The sequence below is a fragment of the Canis aureus genome, chromosome 4 (assembly GCF_053574225.1).
Source record: "Canis aureus isolate CA01 chromosome 4, VMU_Caureus_v.1.0, whole genome shotgun sequence".
Lineage (NCBI taxonomy): Eukaryota > Metazoa > Chordata > Mammalia > Carnivora > Canidae > Canis > Canis aureus.
Genome location: NC_135614.1, coordinates 32,280,417 through 32,294,307, shown reverse-complemented (window position 1 = coordinate 32,294,307; position 13,891 = coordinate 32,280,417). Strand labels below are relative to the sequence as shown.

General features: G+C 39.1%; 1 long non-coding RNA gene across 1 annotated transcript; it reads left to right on the top strand.

Moving 5' to 3' along the window:
* The first annotated feature begins 10,382 nt into the window (after positions 1–10,382).
* Positions 10,383–12,094, top strand: LOC144312472 (uncharacterized). Its single transcript, XR_013377957.1, has 3 exons — positions 10,383–10,525; positions 10,839–11,061; positions 11,812–12,094. It is a non-coding gene; the product is annotated as an uncharacterized LOC144312472 (long non-coding RNA).
* The last annotated feature ends 1,797 nt before the right edge of the window (positions 12,095–13,891 follow it).

The following is a 13,891-nucleotide window of genomic DNA, read 5'->3' as shown; positions in this document are numbered from 1 at the left end:
TCTTCTCTCTCTTCTTTTTAATAAGGCTGGCTAATGGTTTATCTATCTTATTAATTCTTTCAAAGAACCAACTCCTGGTTCTGTTGATCTGTTCCACAGTTCTTCTGGTCTCGATTTCGTTGAGTTCTGCTCGAATCTTTATTAACTCTCTTCTTCTGCTGGGTGTAGGATCTATTTGCTGTTTTTTCTCTAGCTCCTCTATGTGTAAGGTTAGCTTTTGTCTTTGAGTTCTTTCCAGTTCTTGAATGGATGCTTGTATTGCGATGTATTTCCCCCTTAGGACTGCTTTTGCTGCATCCCAAAGATTTCCAACAGTTGTATCTTCATTCTCATTAGTTTTCATGAATCTTTTTAATTCTTCCTAAAACCACAATGAGATACCACCTCACACCAGTGAGAATGGGGCAAATTAACAAGGCAGGAAACAACAAATGTTGGAGAGGATGCGGAGAAAAGGGAACCCTCTTACAATGTTGGTGGGAATGTGAACTGGTGCAGCCACTCTGGAAAACTGTGTGGAGGTTCCTCAAAGAGTTAAAAATAGACCTGCCCTACGACCCAGCAATTGCACTGTTGGGGATTTACCCCAAAGATACAAATGCAATGAAACGCCGGGACACCTGCACCCCGATGTTTATAGCAGCAATGGCCACAATAGCCAAGCTGTGGAAGGAGCCTTGGTGTCCATCGAAAGATGATGGATAAAGAAGATGTGGTTTATGTATACAATGGAATATTACTCAGCCATTAGAAATGACAAATACCCACCATTTGCTTCAACGTGGATGGAACTGGAGGGTATTATGCTGAGTGAAGTAAGTCAGTCGGAGAAGGACAAACATTATATGTTCTCATTCATGTGGGGAATATAAGTAATAGTGGAAGGGAATATAAGGGAAGGGAGAAGAAATGTGTGGGAAATATCAGAAAGGGAGACAGAACGTAAAGACTGCAAACTCTGGGAAACGAACTAGGGGTGGTGGAAGGGGAGGAGGGCGGGGGGTGGGGGTGATTGGGTGATGGGCACTGGGGGTTATTCTGTATGTTGGTAAGTTGAACACCAATAAAAAATAAATTTAAAAAAACAGATTTAAATCAGGTCTAATAAGGGGTCAGCGGTCCACTGGACCACCTGTTCGTTTTTTTTTAATTTTATATATTTATTCATGAGAGATACAGAGAGAGGCAGAGACACAGGCAGAGGGAGAAGCAGGCTCCCTGTGGGGAGCCCGATGTGGGACTGGATCCCAGGACCCCGGGGTCACGCCCTGAGCCAAAGGCAGACGCTCAACCACTGAGCCACCCAGGCGTCCCTTCTGGACCACCTGTTAATGCTGCTCTGGCCCACACACCTAACCTCCAGTACTTTATGGATATGCCCACACCCTTTACTCCAAAACATCTCTGTCTCAAGGCTGTCCACGTAGGTTCCTTTACTGACCATGAAGGTAATGGAGGGAAAGATATCACAGCATTTCAGAGCAGAGAGCTTAAAAACAACCTATTAGATATATCTCTTCTTAAAAATGTGTGAGCCCCCAATTCTGCAGGACACCTCTGACTTTCCCCGTCTCTGCAGTCCCCTGCTGGCGACCACATTGTCCCACTGGGTCTAAGAGGTAACTCTCATCAAACTGGGTTGCTTCTTGAAAGTCTACTTTTTCTTATTATTCAGGGAAGATCTGTCTTATTGTTTTCTCATCCACCTTTGGAGGGCTCCTTCCCCACACCCAAGTGGCTCATCAATGTATTTTCACTCACAAAAGTGCATTATAGCCGAAGGAGACAGTTCTGGTGTCTGTAAGAGTTGCCTGTGACTGCATTTGGCTGTGGCTTTAAGCAAATTCTTTCCCACCTCCGCCTTAATGGATTTATCTTGTCAGAACATAAATACCTTATAGTAGTGAACCAAAAATATGAAAACAGTGTGACTAAAGAGTTCAAGGAGGTGAGAGCTTAGACGAGATGCAGATAGCACTTATGCTAAGCAGATCAGGACACAGGGCTTTGGCTACTGGCTGTGAACCAGGCAGCGTTGTTAAACTACGGCCTCCTGGCAGGGACGTGGGCTAGTCAAAGATTTATTCATCAGAAAGCATGCAGTACCGGGTAGGGTTGGTGTGGACCTACACTGAATTTTTGTTCTGTCCTTATTACTTCCTCTGGTCCTTTTCCTAAGCATTTTTTCTTAATTATTTTTTAAAATAAATAATCTGATAAAAAAAAAATCTTCTGGGCTGCCAAACCTGTGGTAGTGATGCTTTACTGTGAAGAAAGGAGAGAAAGAATACTTTGAAAAGAGGAGGTAAATTGTGGAAAATCAAAAGAATTAAAGCTCAAAAACTCTTTGCATGACATCAAGTAAAATTCATCTCTCATTTTTCACATATGAAAGTTGATGTGGACCAAGGGAGAGTGTGTAGTTTTTGCCCAAGATCACACAATCTGAACTAGTACAAATATATATATATATTTTTTTTATCATGATGCATGATTATAAATATGTGTATTTTTTTTGCCCAAGATCACATGATCTAGACTAGTACAAATAAATAAATAAATAAATATAAATATATATGTGTGTGTGTATCATGATGTATCATGTGATATATATAATATATATGTTATATGTCATTATGTATACACACATATATACATTTGACCACTTACAAGGGATCAGCATAACACATGTTCTAGAGTCATATTTCTTTGAATGAAGATCCTGGCTCTACTGCTTCTAGTTTTATGATTCTATGATCTATGACATTTCTTTCAGCCTCTCTGCTTCAATCACCTTGAGTATAAAGCTACATTATATGGTTAAATTATTGAATGCAATAATACATACTAAGGGATTTGAACAATTACTGACATGTAATCATGACTGAGAAAAAAATGACTTATCCAATATTCTCTCTATATATATATCATGTAAACTTGAGCTAAATAGTTTAAAATGTTATTGTAACTTTTTCACAAAGCTCTTTAATGTTATTTCCTTTTAATCTCACAGAAACCTTTATATTTCCAAAAAGGAGGTTGAGGCTTTAAACAGACTCATCTGCATGTTTTGCAACCTGGTGGAGTTACCTTTTCCCCTCATCTCAGTTATGAATGATAACGAGCCACAAAGAACATAGCAGGACCAAGATACAGAAGATAGGTGACACCTCTGGTGGCAGATCCAAGACAGACTTATCGGTACACCTTGGAACATCAATAATGCTAAGTACAGGTCAGATAGGCCACAGTAGCCCAAGGAATGGGCAACTGGGTGGTTGTGCTCAGAGAATTTATTGCCAAGTCCACAAGCTCCTCTTGCAAGGTGAAAAAAAAAAGAAAAAAAAAGGTGGAATAATCTGACAACTAGATAATTCATTGTACGAGGGAGAAAGAACACAATGTGGATTTCTACACGTGTGAAGATATCTGTGGAGCCAAGGCTGATTAATTTTTAACAAGATTCAGTGGCTGCACCCTCCATGCAAATTGAATATATGATCGTATGGCTGTTGTAAAAAAAAGACAGTGTCATAGGAGCTACAGAGTGGAAATACACTTTCCTCAGATACCCCGTCAAGCCAAATTGAGGTCACGTTTGAAATCTGATTGAAACACCCAATAATAAACCTGTTAGGAGTACTTGATTGCCAGATCCTCATGTGAAGCCTCAGCAACTAAATGCTAGAATAAATTTTAAATCACAGCCAGGAACGAGACCAAAATGCCATTTTAAATGTTCAGGAAAGCCTAGTTCACATAAATTCCCAAAAACCAAATTTGCATGGAATCACAAGCTGTGTTGTATCATTTAATTTTCCCCTTCCTTTCCCCCTTTTTTTCTGCTTTTATGTTCAAGAGTTGGCTCATAAATATACTTAAACATGGAAAAAGATTTTACCTGAAGACTTTTACTACCAAATAATGAAATACCATCGAGAACTTTCGGGTAGCTGAGGAAGAGATCTTTCTCACGAACACACGATTTCAGGGCTGCCATATTCTGGGAGAAAAATGCTTTTCTGACTTCTAACTATTCAGAATTCACGTAATTTATTAATAATTCAGACAAAGATGGCAGGCAGATCTCCTTAGCAGCAAAAATGACACTGCCACGTTGCAATAGTCTAAGCACAAGTCACAGTTCATCCGGTTTTGCAGCTTCATAGTTCTGCAATTCTCAATGCATTTTTAATTTTATTAAATTCGCATTGCTTCACATGTGTAAAGGCAGGCTTTCTTACTATTTTATAAACTATTATTTCGAATACGCAAAAAATATACCCATCTCTTACAGGTAAGCATAGTAAGCGTTAACCACAGAAGACAGCATTCAGGAGAGACTCAAGGTTTTCCTCTGAAAATCTTGATCCTTCTGCTCCTGTCACATACAAGGAGTAGGTTTTTGTAGTTCAAAAAAATCAATTATGTCCCAAGGATAAGGAATCGGATATGAAAGATAAAGGAGTGGACAGTGGCAAGTGACGACTAGATTTCTAGTTTGGTTCTCTGAGTGTATGATGCCTTCCCTAAGAAACGGGACAATGAAACAGGTATGTTTGTGGAGTTCATGGATTTGGTTTGGGGTATATTGAGTCAGAAAGCCTGTGGAGCGACATATACTAGGCAGTTAGGTGTTCTGTAGCTCACAGAAAGTGTCAGCGCATATATAAACTGAAAGTGCCCAATTTTTGTTTTGCTTGTGTTTGTTTTGTTTGGTATTATTCTTAAACTCCTTGAAAAATCAAGGAGTAAAAACACTGAGCATGCCATGGCCTAGCCCACCTTTCCTGACACTCAAGATCCATTTGGAAATTTCTCCAGGCATAAATCAAAAATGCCCTACCCTGATAGGAAACAAATAGACTTTGATGGGATGAAATTCACCTCGAAATTCACAGGTCTCAGAAGACAGACTATCGTTTGGGTGAAGAGTATGTACAATATGCACGATTCATCTGCAGGCATTGCATTCATGCTGAGTTATGGGAAAAAAGTCTGAGGTACAAAAATTCTTATCAAATATATCCTGAGCCATATGGAAAACAAAAATAAAACCAAAGATTGTTCCTCTGATTAAAAAAAAAAAAAAAGGTTATTTCTATAGTTTAAATTAGACTCTGCCTATAGAAAACTTGGGAGATTTGAAGACAGTATAATATTTTGTAGTCATATGGTTTTGGGAACTGAGATTATGGTTTAAAGTATTTTCTGAAGCATTAGTCTGCCAAAAAAAGAAAGCTACACTGTCTGAAATTTTTTCTAATTTGATAGAATAATCATTATGATATTTGGTGTTTTGTTCAAGGATCCCTATTAAATTGTCCCATCTTAAGCCCCATCTTAACCCCGTTTTCTCTGTAATGGCTTTTGTGCCAACCCATATCAAAATCAGGCTACTTCATTTTTATTGATGTGAGATGCTAACTCAGCCCTTCCTAGCTGTGATTCTTTTTCTAGTATCAGCTCTGTTCTCTGCCAAGTGATTTAGAAGCATAAACCTAGAAATCTCGGCTCAGATTATGACCATTTGTAAGGCTAGTAACTTCAGTAGCGGGACCCAGTAGAGTAAACCAGACCACGAACGTGCAAGTATTTGCCTGACTTGACAGAGACCTTACAAATGCTACATAAGCACAGTGCCAAAAGATGAAGATAAACGATTCCATGTAAGCCAAACGTGGTGTTTTGGTGTATTTTGAACATATATATGTGTCTGGAAGAGTAAGAGAAGTCTGTTGGAAATAACTCCAAACAGAGGAGTGGGCTTGCATCCCAGCTCTGCGTCACATTAAGTGTGAAGCTGTCGACAATAAGGTTGCGTGTCCGTGAGTTTAAGATCATCCTCTGCACAAGGGGGTAGGTAGTAATGCTTTCTCCATATGATCGGTGAGAGGACCACATACCATAAAGCACGCAGAGGACTCGTGCTCCCTCTGGCATATCAGTACCAAGATAAAATGCCATGAAAATAATGGTCCCAGGAAAGAAAATGTTAATTACAAGTGTATTTTAGGTAAGTCACTCTGAGAGAAGAAATAGAGTCACAATGACCAGTACAAAGGTGAGCCTCTACTCCCTTTCCTGAAACAGGCAACTCCTTTTATTTTTTTATTTTTATTTTTTTTAATAGGCAACTCCTTTTAAAGTCTTCCAAAGACACATGACACATCTTAGGCATGTGTCATCTTAGGTTCAATGTTCAATGGTCTTCAGATCCAGGCACTGAAATGCTTCTGTCTACTTTCATGGATTAAAGGGCCAGCGATATCAAAGTGACTCCCTCTATAGGGCAACCCATTTCTATAGGAATTCTTGTCTTTCATCCAAGGAGAATTTGTGCAGAAACAGTCTAGGGGCTGTATACTGTGCAGTTCCCTGTTTGGCTCCTTCCCTCCAAAATATGTCCATTATCTGTGCATGAAATTTGTGAATCTTGACCCTCTCTTCCCTCCTGTTCATAGTAAGACACTTGATCCCTTTTGTAAATGAAAAGCTGGCAGGATTGTTTTGTTCGGTTGGTTGTTGTTTTTGTTTTGCTTCAATACTTGAGACCTGGAGCGAGCAATGCTTAGTTTTCAAGCTGTATCTCCTGGTACATGCATAAGGTGTTCATACTCACGCCGAAATGGTTAATTAAAACATCACTTTAAGGACTTAGTTAAAAGGCTTTCTATGAACCCCCTCCCCCCAGCAACAAGAACATCTTCATTCCTCAGTCCATTCTTAAAGAACAGTCATTCTTCACAAGAGATAGACTGGATACTTTTTTCACTTTTCCTTATAGAATGGGAGAAGAAGGCTAAGTTGTGGTTTCTTGAGTCAATAGTCTAGAAATAATGATTTTTTTAACTTGTCTCTCATCTTCCTTATATGCATATCAAGGACAAATTTCTCAGATTTTAATCCTATTTTCTATCTTCTAAGAATTTGGTCTTCTCTGGAATCTTATCATACTTCCTTCTTCTTCTTGAAAACAAATAATTCATCAATTTTGTCTTCAGTTGCTATAGCTTCCCATAGTTTTTATTTCCTGATAAATTTACCACCTTATATTGTACATGCTGACTTAAGCCATTAAGGCAAATGGGCCTACAATGCACAATGAGTTGGAGTTTAGTACAAGTAAGTCAGGGTACCTTGTCTTCACTGGGGATAACGGCCTACGGATTCTTCCTCCTTTCTTTTACCTTTTGTGCCTTCTTTTATCTAAGTCTTTAATTTTCATACATGATCAATTCCACTTCTGCATTTGTAATTTTCCCTCTGCTACTTTTTCCTCCCTCCTTCTCCTCCTCCTACTCCTCCTCCTCTTCTTCTTCTTCTTCTCCTTCTTCTTTTTCCTCTTCTTCCTCTTCTTCTTCCTGACTCCTACAACTTCTCCTCCTCCTTCTTCCTCTTCTTCTTGACTTGATCTTGAACTTGCCCCTACTTCTGATTTTTTTTTTTAACTATCCCTACTGGTTCTTTCAACTTCTGATTTTTTTCAGCCTGTCAGAATATCAGCTCCCTATATTTAAATCCTCACCTTGAGCAGTGTCCTAGCTGGTAATACTAGACATTATTTTTTCTTTTCTTTTATTTTTTTTAAGATTTTATATATTTATTTGACACAGAGAGAAAGAGAGCACAAGCAGGGAAAGGCAAAGGGAGAGAGAAAGAAGCAGATTTGCCAATGAGCAGGGATCCCAATGCAGGGCTTGATCCCAGGGCCCCAGGATCATGACCCAAGTTGAAGGAAGAAGCTTAACTGACTGAACCACCCAGGCACCTCTTTGCCGGACATAATTGAATTCTTGTTTTGTTACTTTGCTTTAATAGTTTTATTTCATCTCTTTTTTAATTATATACTGATTTTATTTTTTAAGAACTAGACAGCAAGTAAATAATAAATCATTTACTTTATACATCAAATGCTTGAGCCAAAAACACCCATCTAAACTCTAATATAAGTATCTCAAACTCTACTAATCAACATGTAAACATAGAGAGATCACTAACATAGAGAATGACAAGGTTGAAGAATGGAATGGTCTTGATATCTCCCTCTTCTCCCTGCTGACTTCAAAGGACTGTTATCTTTTGAATAGAACAACTTAAAGTCTTTCTTTTCAGGCCAGAAAAAAAAAAAAAGAAGCAGTGTTTAGTATAATAAAATCTTATGACAAAGAAACTGTGAAAAGTCCACAGAACTTATTAACATGCAGTAATGGATTTGTGTACCATATATGCATACAACTAGATATTATTAATTGGGAGTAATTGAGGGAGAGAGACGCCATTCCACTTGAATTTCAAACTTTTAGATATTAGAAGAGTTTCAGAGAAATACAATTTTATCATTATAAATACATTCACTAATACAAACTACTAGTAAATTACTTCTAAATTGGTTTCCTGCCAGATATGATTTAATAATGAAAGCATTCCTTATTCCTAAATGTTTCTTTAAAATGCCCAGAATGATGAATAAGACAGGAGGATATTTTCCTCAAGCAACTTGCAGTCTAGAAAGCAGGTAGGATTCTAAATAAGCACACCAACAGGGACAAAAGCTTGAGATCCACAGCGGCCCCAGGTGAAGAGCACACAGAGTTCTATGAAAAGCCCAAGAAAAAGTGATCTCACTTGCAAGGGAGCATTGATCTTATGCACAGTGCTTGCACAATAAATGTTTCATTTCAGCCACACGTTGTGTTGTATGTCAGAGTGTTATGGAAAATTTTAAGAAAGAGTTGGAAAGGACCTTAAGAACTTTTAAGTTTAGAAACTCTTCATTTTACAGATAAGAAAATGTTTGGCATGAGCTCTGAAAAGAGAGAGGTGAAGGGAAAGAAGAAAGGATTCCAAGTAAATTAAAGAACACAATTACTCCAATGTTTATAGCAGCAATGTCTACTGTGGAGGGAGCCCAGATGTCCATCCACATATATATATATATATATATATATATATATATATATATATATATATAATGGATTTTATATATTATATATAATATGTATAATTTATATATAATGGAATATTATTCAGCCATAAAAAAGAATGAGGTCTTAACATTTATATTAACATGGATGGAACTGGAGGGTATTATGCTGAGTGAAATAATCAGTCAGAGAAAGACAATCATCATATAGTTCCACTCACGTGGAATATAAAAAATAGTGCAGAGGATCATAGGGATAGGGAGGGAAAATTGAATGGGAAGAACTCAAAGAGGCAGAGAAAAACCATGAGAGACTCTTACTCTAGGAAACACTCTGAAGGTTGCTGGAAGGAAAGGGGTGAGGGATGGGGTAACTGGGGGATGGGCATTAAGGAGGGCACGTGATGCGATAAGCACTGTTATATGCAACTGATGAATTACTGAACTCTACATCTGAAACTAATGATGTACTATAAGTTGGCTAAATGAATTTAAATAAAAAAGAAAGAAGAACCCAGTCATAAATCAATAGAGGAAAATAGAGATGGTAATTATTGGGTTTTTCAGAGAACAGGTCCTCTTGGAACAGACATATTTTTAATTATTAATTAATTAATTAATTAATTAATTAAGTTTTAAAAGTAGGCTTCACACCCAGCGTGCAGCCCAACATGGGGCTTAAACTCAGGACCCTGATTTCAAGACCTGAGATGAACCCAAGAGTGAGAGGCCCAATGGAGTGAGCCACCCAGATGCCCCAGAAACAGACATTTTAAACACCTGTTGTATTTAAATACCTCAACTTGCAGGGCTTCCTCTGTCTTCTGATTCATCTGTGTGACCTAACATGCACAATTTCAATGACCTGGATAAAAGAAGCCACCACTCACTTTATGTTAAACTGGATTGGTTTAAAAAGGTGTGTTGAGGCCACACTGTGGAATTCTGGTTTCACGGTCGGTTGTGACATCAGCTGTCACCACATTCTATAAATCACTCTCATATTGGCTGAATGGGTCCAACCTGAGCTGTTAGGATGGGAATTGAACATATTTATTCTTTCAGAAGCAGTAATTGGACGTCTATTAGGTGGTGGGTCTTTAACGAGGTACCAGGATGAAAACCAGTCAAAATAATAATTAAAATAATTCTAATCTTTTACTTGTATCTGTCAAAAAAAATTAATCATATTCCAATAAACTTGACAATACTCATCTCTCTTCCGTTTGTCACAACTTCCTCTAGCCTCAGGCTGCTAGAGAGCTGGGGGCTCATCATCAGGACTCGGAAGCCCTCCCTCCATCTGCTCAGCCAACTTCCTATTGGCCTCTTTTTTTTTTTTTTTTGAGGGAATATAGCCATTTATTATGTATGACACCCACCTATTGGCCTCTTTACTCCACTTGCCCCACCTTCTCAGATCCATACCATATAGATCAGCCTCATTCTTTTTCAGCTCCCTCCCCGCTGTCCCCGTTTCTCAGACCCAGCTCTCCTCTGCTCATTTTTTGGTTACATCTGGAAGTTCTAAAATCCATTTTTGTAGGAAGTCACACACTGGAGAGGGTGGGGGAGGACGGAGAAGTCAAGCAGGCCAAGGTAACATTGTCCCAAGGAACTGGGAGGCAGATGGGGTGGGAGGCAGCCTAGAGCAGCAGAAATTGCCATCCTGTTTCCTCCTTTAACTGCCTTCCTCTATCTGTGTTTCACCATGTCACAGTGTTCTCCTGGTCAATCTTTGCAGACTGTCTCTCTCACACACACATATATGTGGACGCACACCCTCCCCCCAAATATAATGTGACTCCTAAAAGTCCCAATTGTTTCTACGATAGCACACCTCCTTATTAGGAGGCACATAGATACTAGCAGGTGTAGTCTGTTTATGACATTCTTTGTATCTCTCCTCCAGATTTGAAACTGGTGGATGGACGGCTTCTCAGGGAACAGACACAACACTATCGGACCCTCCCACTCAGAATCCTTATGCGTTAAACCTGCTCAAGAGTATGTGCTTACCTGTTGACAACCCTCCCAGTTCCCAGCTGCCACTGGATGTCCCTCCTAGCCAATGCTGAAATGCAATCACATTTGCCATCCTTCTTGGGGTCTCTGAAGAGTAAATAGATGCTCAGGTACCCCTGCCCAGCACCCCCAGCGTTAGCACATCAGAGGCGATTGTTTCCAAACCTGGCCTTGATTTTGCACCTGGGTGTGTTTGTGTGACTCTGACGATGATGGAGGGGCTTGTTGACTCATACTATGTCAGACATGGCTTCTTGGTGGCAGTTCTGTAAGAATCTGAGTTTGTCGCTGCTTTATTTCAGCCTTCTGCTGTCCTCCTAGAGCTTCGGGTCTGAACTTCCTTACTCGTCCTGGCTTCCCAGTCACCACACCCCCTTTTGTCTTCTGTCTGGATTGATTTCATCAATGGGAAGACCTTGAGGCTCTCTGTAGTAACACTGCAGTCCAATATACTATATTAATGTTGTGACAGATATACCCCATGGTGACCCGTCATCAGTCATACCTTCGTGTTAATCCCTTTGTCTACTGTGGAAACCATGATCTTCTTACCAATTCAATATGGCAAAGGTGACGGGATGCCATTCCCATGGTTGTTGCGTGGCAACGATGAAAGGATTTTAAGATGTAATTAAGGTTCCTAATCTATTGACTTTGAGTTAGTTAAAAGATGGATTATCCCTGGGTGGGTCTCACCATATTAAAAATGAAAGCTTATTAAAAATAAGCTTTTAAAAGAAGATTCAATCCATCCCTGAAGTTAGGAGCTCCTAGTAACAGAGACTGTCATTCATTCATTCTCTCTCTCTCTCTCTCTCTCTCTCTCTCCCCCACTATCTCTCTGTGTTTGATGAATCAAGCTGCCATGAATTCTACACTTATAAGAGCCCAAGCTCTGCCGACAACCAAGAGGGCTAAGTGGATCCTTCTCTATTCAGACCACCAAATAGAAGCACAGTCTACTCAACACCTTGCTCTAAGCTTTGTGAAATTCTGAGCTCAGGACCCAAGTAACTTGTGCTCAGACTCTTGATCCACAGAAATTGTGTGATAAGAAATGAAGAATGTTTTAAGCTGTTAAATTTCTGGCAATTTGTTATGTGGAAAGTAATATCACTACTCATATTAAATACATTCAACTTAGCTGCTTCTGAGTAACCAGAAGTCTTTATTCTGCAACCCACTCAAATATGATGTACTCCTGGGTTTTTTTGTTCGTGTTTTATTTTCTTGCTTTTGGTCTAGTGTAAAAATGGAGGGCACTTATCCTTATTACTGTCATAAAGCTATTTTTTGGCATAAGAATTTTATCACTATCATGGATTCCTTTCAGTATTCTTCAAAAAATATCAGTCTATGGTCCCCTAAGTGTTTTTGCATATAATCAATAATATTTCTACCTCTCTGAGCCTGAGCCTCTTTATCATTGTTCTATGGATTATTTTTGCAGCGACACCTAATCCCCAAAATAAACTGTTTTCTTTGCAGCTTTGTAGTTTGGCTATCCCAGTCATGCTCAAGTTTTCTTGTTCTGGGACCATGTGTCTTACTGTGTCCTTTTCAAAGCGGACAGTGAGAGTGTAGGAGAGCAAATGAACACATGGGTATCTCTTAACATTTCCACCCAGTGGTGGTACAGGTTATTTTCACTCATATTCCATTACTCAGAATGCTATGGACTGAATTACTTCCCTTCTAAAATTCATATGTAGAAGCCATAACCCCCAGTATGACTGTGTCCGGAGATGGGGTCTTTGGGAGGTGATTAGGTCATGAAAGTGGAGACCGCATAATAGGATCAGAGTGTTTATAAGGTCAGACATCATGGAATCTCTCTCTCCTCTCCCTCTCTCTCTGCCATATGAGGATACAGCAAGAAAATAGCCATCTGTCAGCCAGGAAGAGAGTCCTCATCAGAATCCAACCATTCTGGCACCCTGATCTCAGACTTCTAGCCTCCAGAGCTGTGAGAAATAGATTTCTGCTGTTTAAGTCACACATCTATGGTATTTTGTTGTGGTAGTTGCAGCTGACTAAGACACAGAGCAAGACACTTGGCAAAACCCAAAGTAAGCAGACAGAGAAGTATATTTCAACCGACAGGTGTGGAGGGGAGGAGGAGTATATTTGTTAATAGCACAGTGGATGCTATTACAGGTGCCAAGGTCATATTTCAGCTCTTGGCATGCTACCTATCACTACGATCTTGACTTTAAACTTACTAGTAACCTGTATCATCATCATTCCAGAGTCTGTTTAATTAATAGAATATTTGATCTTGATCACAAAAGCAAAGCAAAAGTCTTAAGCAGAGAAAATAGATAAGACCTTCTTGAGATATCTATGTGATATCAAAAGTTTGGAGGAAAAATAAAACAACACAGACCATAAGCTCCACCTGTATAGTTCATGCTGTATTAGGTACTTTGCAAAGTGTTGTTCAAGTTAGAGAACATGCATGAGTTTGCGTTTCCGGTTAAGATTTTAAGAACTAAATAGAATCTTTCTCCAAACTATAAACATATTACTAGGATATCATCTCCTCTGGAACTCTTCAACATTTTTGCATAATTCCTGATTTGATGGACCCTTCCTCATCAGTTACATTGTTCCAACAGCTTAGCAGTCAGGATGAAAATATGCTTTTCCCTCACTTTTATAGTGACAGTTTTCATCCTGATAGACTATAGCTAGGTGCTGGAGCTCAAATCCTAAATCCTGTACATTAGTCCTTCAGCATAATACCTTAGGAAAACAAAGATGATTCAGCCCCAAAATGATGTGATTCTGAAGAAACATAGTATTTACCACCCAAAAGTAAAGAAACGTAGAATTCTTTGCTTTTGCTTTTCACAAGGTATCAGAGAGACTTGTAGTAACTTTAGTCACAGAAATTTGTGTCAAACCATTTTCCTATTAATGCTCTGAACAACTTGTGTG